The sequence below is a fragment of the Triticum urartu genome, chromosome 5A, assembly GCF_056163025.1.
Source record: "Triticum urartu cultivar PI428250 chromosome 5A, HENAU_Tu73, whole genome shotgun sequence".
In the NCBI taxonomy this organism is placed as follows: domain Eukaryota; kingdom Viridiplantae; phylum Streptophyta; class Magnoliopsida; order Poales; family Poaceae; genus Triticum; species Triticum urartu.
In genome coordinates this window covers 682,371,968-682,387,197 of record NC_141877.1, presented here as the reverse complement: position 1 = coordinate 682,387,197, position 15,230 = coordinate 682,371,968, and positions in this window count along the sequence as shown.

Here is a 15,230-nt window from a genome sequence, read left to right as displayed (position 1 = left end):
AGAGGTGTTGGGGAGGGGAAGGGCTGCGCCTTGGATGTTGTGTGCAGCCCTCCCCTTGCCCCTCTATATATAGGGGAAGGAGGAAGGGGGCCGGCCCCCTCTAGATGAGATCTAGAGGGGGGCGGGGCTTGCCCCCCAAGCAAGGGGTGCCCTCCTTAGGGTTTCCCCCCAAACCCTAGGCGCATGGGCCCATGGGGGGATGCGCCTAGCCCATGTAGGGTTGGTTCCCTTTCCTCTACGGCCCATTAGGCCCTCCGAGAGAGGTGGCCCCTCCCGGTGGACCCCCGGAACCCCTCCGGTGGCCCCGGTACAATACCGATATGCCCCCGAACCTTTCCGGTGACCGTATGACAACTTCCTACATATAAATCTTCACCTCCGGACCATTATGGAACTCCTCGTGACGTCCGGGATCTCATCCGGGACTCCGAACAACATTCGGTAATCACATACAAGTCTTCCTAATAACCCTAGCGTCATCGAACCTTAAGTGTGTAGACTATGGTGGAAGGGGGCGCCGCACACGGCTAAGAATATGATCACGTGGATCAACTTGTGTCTCTAGGGGTGCCCCTGCCTCCGTATATAAAGGTTCAAGAGGGGGAGGCCGGCCGGCCATCATAGGGGCGCACCAGGAGGAGTCCTACTCCCTCCGGGAGTAGGACTTCCCCCCAATCCTAGTTGGAATAGGACTCGCGAGGTGGGAAAAGAGGGAGAGAGAAGGAGGGGGGCGCCGCCCCCCTCTCCTAGTCCAATTCGGACCAGGGGGGAGGAGGCATGCGGCCCACCTTTGGCTGCCCCTCTCTCTCTCCACTAAGGCCCATATGGCCCATTACTTCTCCCGGGGGGTTCCGGTAACCCTCCGGCTTTCCGGTAAAATCCCGATTTCACCCGGAACACTTCCGGTGTCCGAATATAGCCGTCCAATATATCAATCTTTATGTCTCGACCATTTCGAGACTCCTCGTCATGTCCGTGATCACATCCGGGACTCTGAACAACCTTCGGTACATCAAAACATATAAACTCATAATATAACTGTCATCGAAACCTTAAGCGTGCGGACCCTACAGGTTCGAGAACGATGTAGACATGACCGAGACACGTCTCCGGTCAATAACCAATAGCGGAACCTGGATGCTCATATTGGCTCCTACATATTCTACGAAGATCTTATATCGGTCAGACCGCATAACAACATACGTTGTTCCCTTTGTCATCGGTATGTTACTTGCCCGAGATTCGATCGTCGGTATCCAATACCTAGTTCAATCTCGTTATCGGCAAGTCTCTTTACTCGTTCCGTAATACATCATCTCGCAACTGACTCATTAGTCGCAATGCTTGCAAGGCTTATGTGATGTGCATTACCGAGAGGGCCCAGAGATACCTCTCCGACAATCGGAGTGACAAATCCTAATCTCGAAATACGCCAACCCAACATGTACCTTTGGAGACACCTGTAGAGCTCCTTTATAATCACCCAGTTACGTTGTGACGTTTGGTAGCACACAAAGTGTTCCTCCGGCAAACGGGAGTTGCATAATCTCATAGTCATAGGAACATGTATAAGTCATGAAGAAAGCAATAGCAACATACTAAACGATCGGATGCTAAGCTAATGGAATGGGTCATGTCAATCAGATCATTCATCTAATGATGTGATCCTGTTAATCAAATGACAACTCTTTGTCCATGGTTAGGAAACATAACCATCTTTGATTAACAAGCTAGTCTAGTAGAGGCATACTAGTCACTCTGTTTGTCTATGTATTCACACATGTATTATGTTTCCGGTTAATACAATTCTAGCATGAATAATAAACTTTTATCATGATATAAGGAAATAAATAATAACTTTATTATTGCCTCTAGGGCATATTTCCTTCACATATGTACCGAAGGTTGTTCGGAGTCCCGGATGTGATCACGGACATGACGAGGAGTCTCGAAATGGTCGAGACATAAAGATTGATATATTGGACGGCTATATTCGGACACCGTAAGTGTTCCGGGTGATTTCGGAGAAAACCGGAAAGCCGGAGGGTTACCGGAACCCCCCCCCCCGGGAGAAGTAATGGGCCATATGGGCCTTAGTGGAGAGAGAGAGGGGCATCCAAAGGTGGGCCGCATGCCTCCTCCCCCTGGTCCGAATTGGACTAGGAGAGGGGGGCGGCGCCCCCCTTTCCCTCTCCCTCCCCACTTCTTTCCCCCTCCTAGTAGGAGTCCTACTCCTACTAGGAGGAGGACTCCTCCTTGGCGCGCCATAGGGGCCGGCCGGCCTCCTCCTTGTCTAGTTACATTGTGATGAATCGAACACCCATAGAGTTCTGGTGTTGATCATGTTTTGCTCGAGGAAGAGGTTTAGTCAACGGATCTGCGACATTCAGTGTTGGAAATATGCCCTAGAGGTAATAATAAAATGGTTACTATTATATTTCCTTGTTCATGGTAATTGTCTATTGTTCATGCTATAATTGTGTTATCCGGAAATTGTAATACATGTGTGAATATATAGACCACAACATGTCCCTAGTGAGCCTCTAGTTAACTAGCTCGTTGATCAACAGATAGTCATGGTTTCCTGACTATGGACATTAGATGTCACTGATAACGGGATCACATCATTAGAAGAATGATGTGATGGACAAGACCCAATCTTAAGCATAGCACAAGATCGTGTAGTTTGGTTGCTAGAGCTTTTCTAATGTCAAGTATCGTTTCCTTAGACCATGAGATTGTGCAACTCCCGGATACTGTAGGAATACTTTGGGTGTGCCAAACGTCACAACGTAACTGGGTGACTATAAAGGTGCACTACGGCTATCACCGAAAGTGTCTGTTGGGTTGGCACGAATCGAGACTGGGATTTGTCACTCCACATGATGGAGAGGTATCTCTGGGCTCACTCGGTAAAACATCATCGTAATGAGCTCAATGTGACTAAGGGTTGGTCACGGGATGATGTGTTACGGAACGAGTAAAGTGACTTGCCGGTAACGAGATTGAACGAGGTATTGGAATACCGACGATCGAATCTCGGGCAAGTAACGTATCGATTGACAAAGGGAATTGAATACAGGATTGATTGAATCCTCGACATCATGGTTCATCCAATGAGATCATCATGGAATATGTGGGAGACAACATGGGTATCCAGATCCCGCTGTTGGCTATTGGCCGGAGAGTTGTCTCGGTCATGTCTGCATGGTTCCCGAACCCGTAGGGTCTACACACTTAAGGTTCGGTGACGCTAGGGTTGTAGAGATATTAGTATGCGCCTATGCGGTAACCCGAAAGTTGTTCGGAGTCCCGGATGAGATCCCGGACGTCACGAGGAGTTCTGGAATGGTCCGGAGGTAAAGATTTATATATAGGAAGACCAGTTTCGGCCACCGGGAAAGTTTCGGGGGTCATCGGTATTGTACCGGGACCATCGGAAGGGTCCCGGGGGTCCACCGGGTGGGGCCACCTATCCCGGAGGGCCCCATGGGCTGAAGTGGGAAGGGAACCAGCCCCTGGTGGGCTGGTGCGCCCCCCATGGGCCTCCTCCTGGGCCTAGGGTTAGAAACCCTAGGGGTGGGGGCGCCTCCACCTGGCCTTGGGGCCAAGCCACCCCCTTGGTCGCCGCCCCCCATCTAGATGGGATCTAGAGGGGCTGGTGCCCCCCTGGCCCCTATATATAGTGGAGGGGAGGGAGGGCAGCCGCACCCAAGTCCCTGGCAACTCCCTCTTTCCCCGTGACACCTCTCCCTCTCGTTGGTGCTTGGCGAATCCCTGCCGAGATCCCGCTACTTCCACCCCCACGTCGTCGTGCTGTTGGATCTCCATCAACCTCTCCTCTCCCCTTGCTAGATCAAGAAGGAGGAGACGTCTCTCCCAACCGTACATGTGTTGAACGCGGAGGTGCCGTCCGTTCGGCGCTCGGTCATCGGTGATTTGGATCACGACGAGTACGATTCCATCAACCCCGTTCTCTTGAATGCTTCCGCTCGTGATCTACAAGGGTATTTATATGCACCCCCTCTCCCTTGTTGCTAGATGACTCCATAGATTGATCTTGGTGATGCATAGATAATTTTAAAATTCTGCTACATTCCCCAACAGTGGCATCATGAGCTAGGTCTATGCGTAGTTTCTATGCATGAGTAGAACACAAGTTGTTGTGGGCGTTGATTTTGTCAATTTACTTGCTGTTACTAGTCTTATATTGATTCGACGGCATCGTGGGATGAAGCAGCCCGGACCGACCTTACACGTATGCTTACGTGAGACTGGTTCCACCGACTGACATGCACTAGTTGCATAAGGTGGCTAGCGGGTGTCTGTCTCTCCCACTTTAGTCGGATCGGATTCGATGAAAAGGGTCCTTATGAAGGGTAAATAGAAATTGGCATATCACGTTGTGGTTTTGGCATAGGTAAGAAACGTTCTTGCTAGAAACCTACAGCAGCCACGTAAAAACTTGCAACAACAATTAGAGGACGTCTAACTTGTTTTTGCAGCATGTGCCATGTGATGTGATATGGCCAAAAGGATGTGATGAATGATATATGTGATGTATGAGATCGATCATGTTCTTGTAATAGGAATCACGACTTGCATGTCGATGAGTATGACAACCGGCAGTAGCCATAGGAGTTGTCTTAATTTATTTATGACCTGTGTGTCAACATAAACGTCATGTAATTACTTTACTTTATCGCTAACCGTTAGCCATAGTAGTAGAAGTAATAGTTGACGAAACAACTTCATGAAGACACGATGATGGAGATCATGGTGTCATGCCGGTGACGACGATGATCATGGCGCCCCGAAGATGGAGATCAAAAGGAGCAAAATGATATTGGCCATATCATGTCACTATTTGATTGCATGTGATGTTTATCATGTTTTACATATTATTTGCTTAGAACGATGGTAGCATAAATAAGATGATCCCTCGCAATAATTTCAAGAAAGTGTTCCCCTAACTGTGCACCGTTGCTAAGGTCCGTTGTTCCGAAGCACCACGTGATGATCGGCTGTGATAGGTTCTAACGTTCGCTTACAACGGGTGTAAGCCAGATTTACACACGCAATACACTTAGGTTGACTTGACGAGCCTAGCATGTACAGACATGGCCTCGGAACACGGAAGACCGAAAGGTTGAACATGAGTCGTATAGAAGATACGATCAACATGAAAATGTTCACCGATGATGAATAGTCCGTCTCACGTGATGATCGGACATGGCCTAGTTGACTCGGATCATGTATCACTTAGATGACTAGAGGGATGTCTATCTGAGTGGGAGTTCATTAATAATTTGATTAGATGAACTTAATTATCATGAACATAGCCTAAAATCTTTGCAATATGTCTTGTCGATAAAATGGCCCACGCTAATGTTGCCCTCAACTTCAACGCGTTCCTAGAGAAAACCAAGCTGAAAGACGATGGCAGCAACTACACGGACTGCGTCCGTAACCTGAGGATTATCCTCATAGCTGCCAGGAAAGCATATGTCCTTGATGCACCGCTAGGTGAAGCACCTGTTTTCCCTGCAGAACAAGACCTTATGAACGCTTGGCAGACACGTAGTGATGATTACTCCCTGGTTCAGTGCGGCATGCTTTACAGCTTAGAACCGGGGCTCCAAAAGCGTTTTGAGCTACACGGAGCATATGAGATGTTCCAAGAGCTGAAAATGGTTTTCCAAGCTCACGCCCGGGTCGAGAGATATGAAGTCTCTGACAAGTTCTACAGTTGTAAGATGGAGCAGAACAGTTCTGTCAGCGAGCACATACTCAAAATGTCTGGGCTGCATAACCGCTTGTCTCAGCTAGGAGTTAACCTCCCAGATGATGCGGTCGTTGATAGAATCCTTCAGTCGCTACCACCTAGCTACAAGAGCTTTGTGATGAACTTCAATATGCAGGGGATGGAAAAGACCATTCCCGAGGTATATTCAATGCTGAAATCAGCGGAGGTGGAAATCAAAAAGGAACATCAAGTGTTGATGGTGAATAAAACCACTAAGTTCAAGAAAGGCAAGGGTAAAAAGAACTTCAAGAAGGACGGCAAGGGAGTTGCAGCGCCCGGTAAGCAAGCTGCCGGGAAGAAGTCAAAGAATGGACCCAAGCCTGAGACTGAGTGCTTTTATTGCAAGGGAAACGGTCACTGGAAGCTGAACTGCCCCAAGTACTTAGCGGAAAAGAAGGCCGGCAATACCAAAGGTATATGTGATATACATGTTATTGATGTGTACCTTACCAGCGCTCGTAGTAGCTCCTGAGTATTTGATACCGGTGCAATTGCTCATATTTGTAACTCAAAACAGGAACTGCAGAATAAACGGAGACTGGCGAAGGACGAGGTGACGATGCGCGTCGGGAATGGTTCCAAGGTCGATGTGATCGCCGCCGGCACGCTACCTCTGCATTTACCTACGGGATTAATTTTAAACCTCAATAATTGTTATTTAGTACCAGCTTTGAGCATGAACATTGTATCTGGATCTCGTTTAATGCGAGATGGCTACTCATTTAAATCTGAGAATAATGGTTGTTCTATTTATATGAGAGACATGTTTTATGGTCATGCCCCGTTGGTCAATGGTTTATTCTTATTTAATCTCGAACGTGATGTTACACACATTCATAGTGTGAATGCCAAAAGATGTAAGGTTGACAATGATAGTCCCACATACTTGTGGCATTGCCGCCTTTGTCACATTGGTGTCAAACGCATGAAGAAACTCCATGCAGATGGACTTTTGGAGTCTCTTGATTATGAATCATTTGACACGTGCGAACCATGCCTCATGGGTAAAATGACCAAGACTCCGTTCTCCGGAACAATGGAGCGAGCAACCAACTTATTGGAAATCATACATACCGATGTGTGCGGTCCAATGAGCGTTGAGGCTCACGGTCGCTATCGTTATGTCCTCACCCTCACTGATGACTTAAGTAGATATGGGTATGTCTACTTAATGAAACACAAGTCTGAGACCTTTCAAAAGTTCAAGGAATTTCAGAGTGAGGTTGAGAATCAACGTGACAGGAAAATCAAGTTCTTACGATTAGATCGTGGGGGAGAATATTTGAGTCACGAATTTGGCACGCACTTAAGGAAATGTGGAATAGTTTCACAACTCACGCCGCCTGGAACACCTCAGCGTAATGGTGTGTCCGAACGTCGTAATGGCACTCTATTGGATATGGTGCGATCTATGATGTCTCTTACCGATCTACCGCTGTCATTTTGGGGCTATGCTTTAGAGACTACCGCATTCACTTTAAATAGGGGTCCATCAAAATCCGTTGAGACGACACCGTATGAATTATGGTTTGGGAAGAAACCTAAGCTGTCGTTTCTAAAAGTTTGGGGATGCGATGCTTACGTGAAGAAACTTCAACCTGAAAAGCTCGAACCCAAATCGGAAAAATGCATCTTCATAGGATACCCTAAAGAAACTATTGGGTATACCTTCTACCTCAGATCCGAAGGCAAGATCTTTGTTGCCAAGAATGGATCCTTTCTAGAGAAAGAGTTTCTCTCAAAAGAAGTAAGTGGTCAGAAAGTAGAACTTGATGAAGTATTGCCTCTTGAACCGGAGAGTGGCGCAGCTCAAGAAAATGTTCCTGAGGTGCCTGCACCGACTAGAGAGGAAGTTAATGATGATGATCATGAAACTTCAAATCAAGTTGCTACTGAACTTCGTAGGTCCACAAGGACACGTTCCGGACCAGAGTGGTACGGTAACCCTGTCCTGGAAATCATGTTGTTGGACAATGGTGAACCTTCGAACTATGAAGAAGCGATGGCGGGCCCAGATTTCGACAAATGGCTGGAAGCCATGAAATCCGAGATAGGAGCCATGAAAACGAAGTATGGACTTTGACTGACTTGCCCGATGATCGGCGAGCCATAGAAAATAAATGGATCTTTAAGAAGAAGACAGACGCGGATGGTAATGTGACCATCTATAAGGCTCGGCTTGTCGCTAAGGGTTATCGACAAGTTCAAGGGGTTGACTATGATGAGACTTTCTCACCCGTAGCGAAGCTGAAGTCCGTCCGAATCATGTTAGCAATTGCCGCATTCTATGATTATGAGATATGGCAAATGGACGTCAAAACGGCATTCCTTAATGATTTCCTTAAGGAAGAATTGTATATGATGCAGCCGGAAGGTTTTGTCGATCCTAAGAATGCTGACAAGGTGTGCAAGCTCCAACGCTCAATCTATGGGCTGGTGCAAGCATCTCGGAGTTGGAACATTCATTTTGATGAGATGATCAAAGCGTTTGGGTTTACGCAGACTTATGGAGAAGCCTGCGTTTACAAGAAAGTGAGTGCGAGCTCTGTAGCATTTCTCATATTGTATGTGGATGACATACTATTGATGGGAAATGATATAGAATTCTTGGAAAGCATAAAGGCCTACTTGAACAAGTGTTTTTCAATGAAGGACCTTGGAGAAGCTGCTTATATATTAGGCATCAAGATCTATAGAGATAGATCGAGACGCCTCATTGGTCTTTCACAAAGTACATACCTTGACAAGATATTGAAGAAGTTCAATATGGATCAGTCCAAGAAGGGGTTCTTGCCTGTATTGCAAGGTATGAGATTGAGCACAGCTCAATTCCCGACCACGGCAGAAGATAGAGAAAAGATGGGTGTCGTCCCCTATGCCTCGGCCATAGGGTCTATCATGTATGCCATGCTGTGTACCAGGCCTGATGTAAACCTTGCCGTAATTTTGGTAGGAAGGTACCAAAGTAATCCTGGCATGGAACACTGGACAGCGGTCAAGAATATCCTGAAGTACCTGAAAAGGACTAATGATATGTTTCTCGTCTATGGAGGTGACGAAGAGCTCGTTGTAAAGGGTTACGTCGATGCTAGCATCGACACAGATCTGGATGACTCTAAGTCACAAACCAGATACATGTATATTCTGAATGGTGGGGCAGTCAGCTAGTGCAGTTGCAAGCAAAGCGTCGTGGCGGGATCTACATGTGAAGCGGAGTACATGGCAGCCTCGGAGGCAGCACAAGAAGCAATCTGGGTGAAGGAGTTCATTACCGACCTAGGAGTTATTCCCAATGCGTCGGGCTCGATGACTCTCTTTTGTGACAACACTGGAGCTATTGCCCTTGCCAAGGAGCCCAGGTTTCACAGGAAGACCAGGCATATCAAGCGCTGCTTCAATTCCATTCTGAAAATGTTCAAAATGGAGACATAGATATTTGTAAAGTGCATACGGGCCTGAATGTCGCAGATCTGTTGACTAAACCTCTTCCTCGAGCAAAACATGATCAACACCAGAACTCTAAGGGTGTCCGATTCATCACAATGTAACTAGATTATTGACTCTAGTGCAAGTGGGAGACTGTTGGAAATATGCCCTAGAGGCAATAATAAAATGGTTATTATTATATTTCCTTGTTCATGGTAATTGTCTATTGTTCATGCTATAATTGTGTTATCCGGAAATCGTAATACATGTGTGAATATATAGACCACAACATGTCCCTAGTGAGCCTCTAGTTAACTAGCTCGTTGATCAACAGATAGTCATGGTTTCCTGACTATGGACATTAGATGTCATTGATAACGGGATCACATCATTAGAAGAATGATGTGATGGACAAGACCCAATCTTAAGCATAGCACAAGATCGTGTATTTCGTCTACTAGAGCTTTTCTAATGTCAAGTATCTTTTCCTTAGACCATGAGATTGTGCAACTCCCGGATACTGTAGGAATACTTTGGGTGTGCCAAACGTCACAACGTAATTGGGTGACTATAAAGGTGCACTACGGCTATCACCGAAAGTGTCTGTTGGGTTGGCACGAATCGAGACTGGGATTTGTCACTCCGCATGACGGAGAGGTGTCTCTGGGCCCACTCGATAAAACATCATCGTAATGAGCTCAATGTGACTAAGGGTTGGTCACGGGATGATGTGTTACGGAACGATTAAAGTGACTTTCCGATAACGAGATTGAACAAGGTATTGGAATACCGACGATCGAATCTCGGGCAAGTAACGTACCGATTGACAAAGGGAATTGAATACGGGATTGATTGAATCCTCGACATCGTGGTTCATCCGATGAGATCATCGTGGAATATGTGGGAGCCAACATGGGTATCCAGATCCCGCTGTTGGCTATTGGCAGGAGAGTTGTCTCGGTCATGTCTGCATGGTTCCCGAACCCGTAGGGTCTACACACTTAAGGTTCGGTGACGCTAGGGTTGTAGAGATATTAGTATGCGCCTATGCGGTAACCCGAAAGTTGTTCGGAGTCTCTGATGAGATCCCGGACGTCACAAGGAGTTTCGGAATGGTCCGTAGGTGAAGATTTATATATAGGAAGACCAGTTTCGGCCACCGGGAAAGTTTCGGGGGTCATCGGTATTGTACCGGGACCACCGGAAGGGTCCCGGGGGTCCACCGGGTGGGGCCACCTATCCCGGAGGGCCCCATGGGCTGAAGTGGGAAGGGAACCAGCCCCTGGTGGGCTGGTTCGCCCCCCATGGGCCCCCTCCTGCGCCTATGGTTAGAAACCCTAGGGGTGGGGGGCGCCTCCACCTGGCTTGGGGGCCAAGCCACCCCCTTGGCCGCCGCCCCCCCATCTAGATGGGATCTAGAGGGGCCAGCGCCCCCCTGGCCCCTATATATAGTGGAGGGGAGGGAGGGCAGCCGCACCCAAGTCCCTGGCGCCTCCCTCTTTCCCCGTGACACCTCTCCCTCTCGTTGGTGCTTGGCGAAGCCCTGCCGAGATCCCGCTACTTCCACCACCACGCCGTCGTGCTGCTGGATCTCCATCAACCTCTCCTCTCCCCTTGCTGGATCAAGAAGGAGGAGACGTCTCTCCCAACCGTACGTGTGTTGAACGCGGAGGTGCTGTCCGTTCGGCGCTCGGTCATCGGTGATTTGGATCACGACGAGTACGACTCCATCAACCCTGTTCTCTTGAACGCTTCCGCTCGCGATCTACAAGGGTATTTAGATGCACTCCCCTCTCCCTCGTTGCTAGATGATTCCATAGATTGATCTTGGTGATGCATAGAAAATTTTAAAATTCTGCTACGTTCCCCAACATTCAGGTCCGTATGCACTTCACAAATATCTATGTCTCTATTTTGAACATTTTCACGAATGGAGTTGAAGCGACGCTTGATATGCCTGGTCTTTCTGTGAAACCTGGGCTCCTTGGCAAGGGCACTAGCTCCAGTGTTGTCACAGAAGAGAGTAATCGGGCCCGACGCATTGGGAATAACTCCTAGGTCGGTAATGAACTCCTTCACCTAGATTGCTTCTTGTGCTGCCTCCAAGGCTGCCATGTACTCCGCTTCACATGTAGATCCCGCCACGATGCTTTGCTTGCAACTGCACCAGCTGACTGCCCCACCATTCAAAATATACACGAATCCGGTTTGTGACTTGGAGTCATCCAGATCTGTGTCGAAGCTAGCATCGACGTAACCCTTTACGACGAGCTCTTCGTCACCTCCATAAACGAGAAACATATCCTTAGTCCTTTTCAGGTACTTCAGGATATTCTTGACCGTTGTCCAGTGTTCCATGTCGGGATTACTTTGGTACCTTCCTACCAAACTTACGGCAAGGTTTACATCAGGTCTGGTACACAGCATGGCATACATAATAGACCCTATGGCCGAGGCATAGGGGACGACATTCATCTTTTCTCTATCTTCTGTCGTGGTCGGTCATTGAGCCGTGCTCAATCTCGTACCTTGCAACACAGGCAAGAAGCCCTTTTTTGACTGATCCATATTGAACTTCTTCAATATCTTGTCAAGGTACATACTTTGTGAAAGACCAATGAGGCGTCTCGATCTATCTCTATAGATCTTGATGCCTAATATATAAGTAGCTTCTCCAAGATCCTTCATTGAAAAACACTTGTTCAAGTAGGCCTTTATGCTTTCCAAGAATTCTATATCATTTCCCATCAATAGTATGTCATCCACATATAATATGAGAAATGCTACAGAGCCCCCACTCACTTTCTTGTAAACACAGGCTTCTCCATAAGTCTGCGTAAACCCAAACGCTTTGATCATCTCATCAAATCAAATGTTCCAACTCCGAGATGCTTGCACCAGCCCATAGATTGAGCGTTGGAGCTTGCACACCTTGTCAGCATTCTTAGGATCGACAAAACCTTCCGGCTGCATCATATACAATTCTTCCTTAAGGAAACCATTAAGGAATGCCATTTTGATGTCCATTTGCCATATCTCATAATCATAGAATGCAGCAATTGCAAACATGATTCGGACGGACTTCAGCTTCGCTACGGGTGAGAAAGTCTCATCGTAGTCAACCCCTTGAACTTGTCGATAACCCTTAGCGACAAGCCGAGCCTTATAGATGGTCACATTACCATCCGCGTCTGTCTTCTTCTTAAAGATCCATTTATTTTCTATGGCTCGCCGATCATCGGGCAAGTCAGTCAAAGTCCATACTTCGTTTTCATACATGGATCATATCTCGGATTTCATGGCTTCCAGCCATTTGTCGAAATCTGGGCCCGCCATCACTTCTTCATAGTTCGAAGGTTCACCATTGTCCAACAACATGATTTCCAGGACAGGGTTGCCATACCACTCTGGTGCAGAACGTGTCCTTGTGGACCTACGAAGTTCAGTAGCAACTTGATCTGAAGTTTCATGATCATCATCATTAACTTCCTCTCTAGTCGGTGCAGGCACCTCAGGAACATTTTCTTGAGCTGCGCCACTCTTCGGTTCAAGAGGCAATACTTCATCAAGTTCTACTTTCCTCCCACTTACTTCTTTCGAGAGAAACTCTTTCTCTAGAAAGGATCCATTCTTGGCAACAAAGATCTTGCCTTCGGATCTGAGGTAGAAGGTATACCCAATAGTTTCTTTAGGGTATCCTATGAAGACGCATTTTTCCGATTTGGGTTCGAGCTTTTCAGGTTGAAGTTTCTTCACGTAAGCATCGCATCCCCAAACTTTTAGAAACGACAGCTTAGGTTTCTTCCCAAACCATAATTCATACGGTGTCGTCTCAACGGATTTCGATGGACCCCTATTTAAAGTGAATGCGGTAGTCTCTAAAGCATAGCCCCAAAAGGACAGCGGTAGATCGGTAAGAGACATCATTGATCGCACCATATCCTATAGAGTGCAATTACGACGTTCGGACACACCATTACGCTGAGGTGTTCCAGGCGGCGTGAGTTGTGAAACTATTCCACATTTCCTTAAGTGCGTGCCAAATTCGTGACTCAAATATTCTCCCCCACGATCTGATCGTAAGAACTTGATTTTCCTGTCACATTGATTCTCAACCTCACTCTGAAATTCCTTGAACTTTTCAAAGGTCTCAGACTTGTGTTTCATTAAGTAGACATACCCATATCTACTCAAGTCATCAATGAGGGTGAGAACATAACGATAGCCACCGCGAGCCTCAACACTCATTGGACCGCACACATCAGTATGTATGATTTCCAATAAGTTGGTTGCTCGCTCTATTGTTTCGGAGAACGGATTCTTGGTCATTTTGCCCATGAGGCATGGTTCGCACGTGTCAAATGATTCATAATCAAGAGACTCCAAAAGTCCATCTGCATGGAGTTTCTTCATGCGTTTGGCACCAATGTGACCAAGGCGGCAGTGCCACAAGTATGTGGGACTATCATTTGAAGGAAATATGCCCTATAGGCAATAATAAAGTTATTATTTATTTCCTTATATCATGATAAATGTTTATTATTCATGCTAGAATTGTATTAACCGGAAGCATAATACATGTGTGAATACATAGACAAACAGTATGTCACTAGTATGCATCTACTTGACTAGCTCGTTGAATCAAAGATGGTTAAGTTTCCTAGCGATAGACATGAGTTGTCATTTGATTAACGGGATCACATCATTAGAGAATGATGTGATTGACTTGACCCATTCAGTTAGCTTAGCACTTGATCGTTTAGTTTGTTGCTATTGCTTTCTTCATGACTTATACATGTTCCTATGACTATGAGATTATGCAACTCCCGTTTACCGGAGGAACACTTTGTGTGCCACCAAATGCCACAACGTAACTGGGTGATTATAAAGGTGCTCTATAGGTGTCTCCAAAGGTACTTGTTGGGTTGGCGTATTTCGAGATTAGGATTTGTCACTCCGATTGTCGGAGATGTATCTCTGGGCCCACTCGGTAATGCACATCACTATAAGCCTTCCAAGCATTGCAACTAATGAGTTAGTTGCGGGATGATGTATTACGGAACGAGTAAAGAGACTTGCCGGTAACGAGATTGAACTAGGTATTGAGATACCGACGATCGAATCTCGGGCAAGTAACATACCGATGACAAAGGGAACAACGTATGTTGTTATGCGGTCTGACCGATAAAGATCTTCATAGAATATGTAGGAGCCAATATGGGCATCCAGGTCCCACTATTGGTTATTGACCAGAGAGGTGTCTCGGTCATGTCTACATAGTTCTTGAACCCGTAGGGTCCGCACGCTTAATGTTCATTGATGATATAGTAATATATGAGTTATGTATGTTGATGACCGAATGTTGTTCGGAGTCCGGGATAAGATCACGGACATGACGAGGAACTCCGGAATGGTCCGGAGATAAAGTTTGATATATGGGATGGTAGTGTTTGATCTCCGGAAGGGGTTCCGGATGTTTCCCGAAATGTTTGGGCACGAGAACACTTTATCTAGGCCAAAGGGGAAAGCCCACGAGGCTTTTGGAAAGTGCAAAAGGAAGTTTTGCGGAGACCAGAGGCTAGACGCCAGGAACCCTGGCGTCTAGGGGGTAGACGCCGGGAACCCTGGCGTCTAGCCCTGGAGTCCGAGAAGGACTCTTGCCTTTCGGGTAAAACCGACTTTGAGGAGGCTTTTACTCCAAGTTTCGACCCCAGGGCTCAACATATAAATAGAGGGGTAGGGCTAGCACCAAAGACACATCAAGAAACACCAAGCCGTGTGCCGGCAACCCCGTCCCCTCTAGTTTATCCTCCGTCATAGTTTTTGTAGTGCTTAGGAGAAGCCCTGCGGAGATTGTTCTTCAGCAACACCTGTTGGAAATATGCCCTAGAGGCAATAATAAATTAGTTATTATTATTATATTTCATTATTCATGATAATCGTTTATTATTCATGATAGAATTGTATTGATAGGAAACTCAGATACATGTGTGGATAC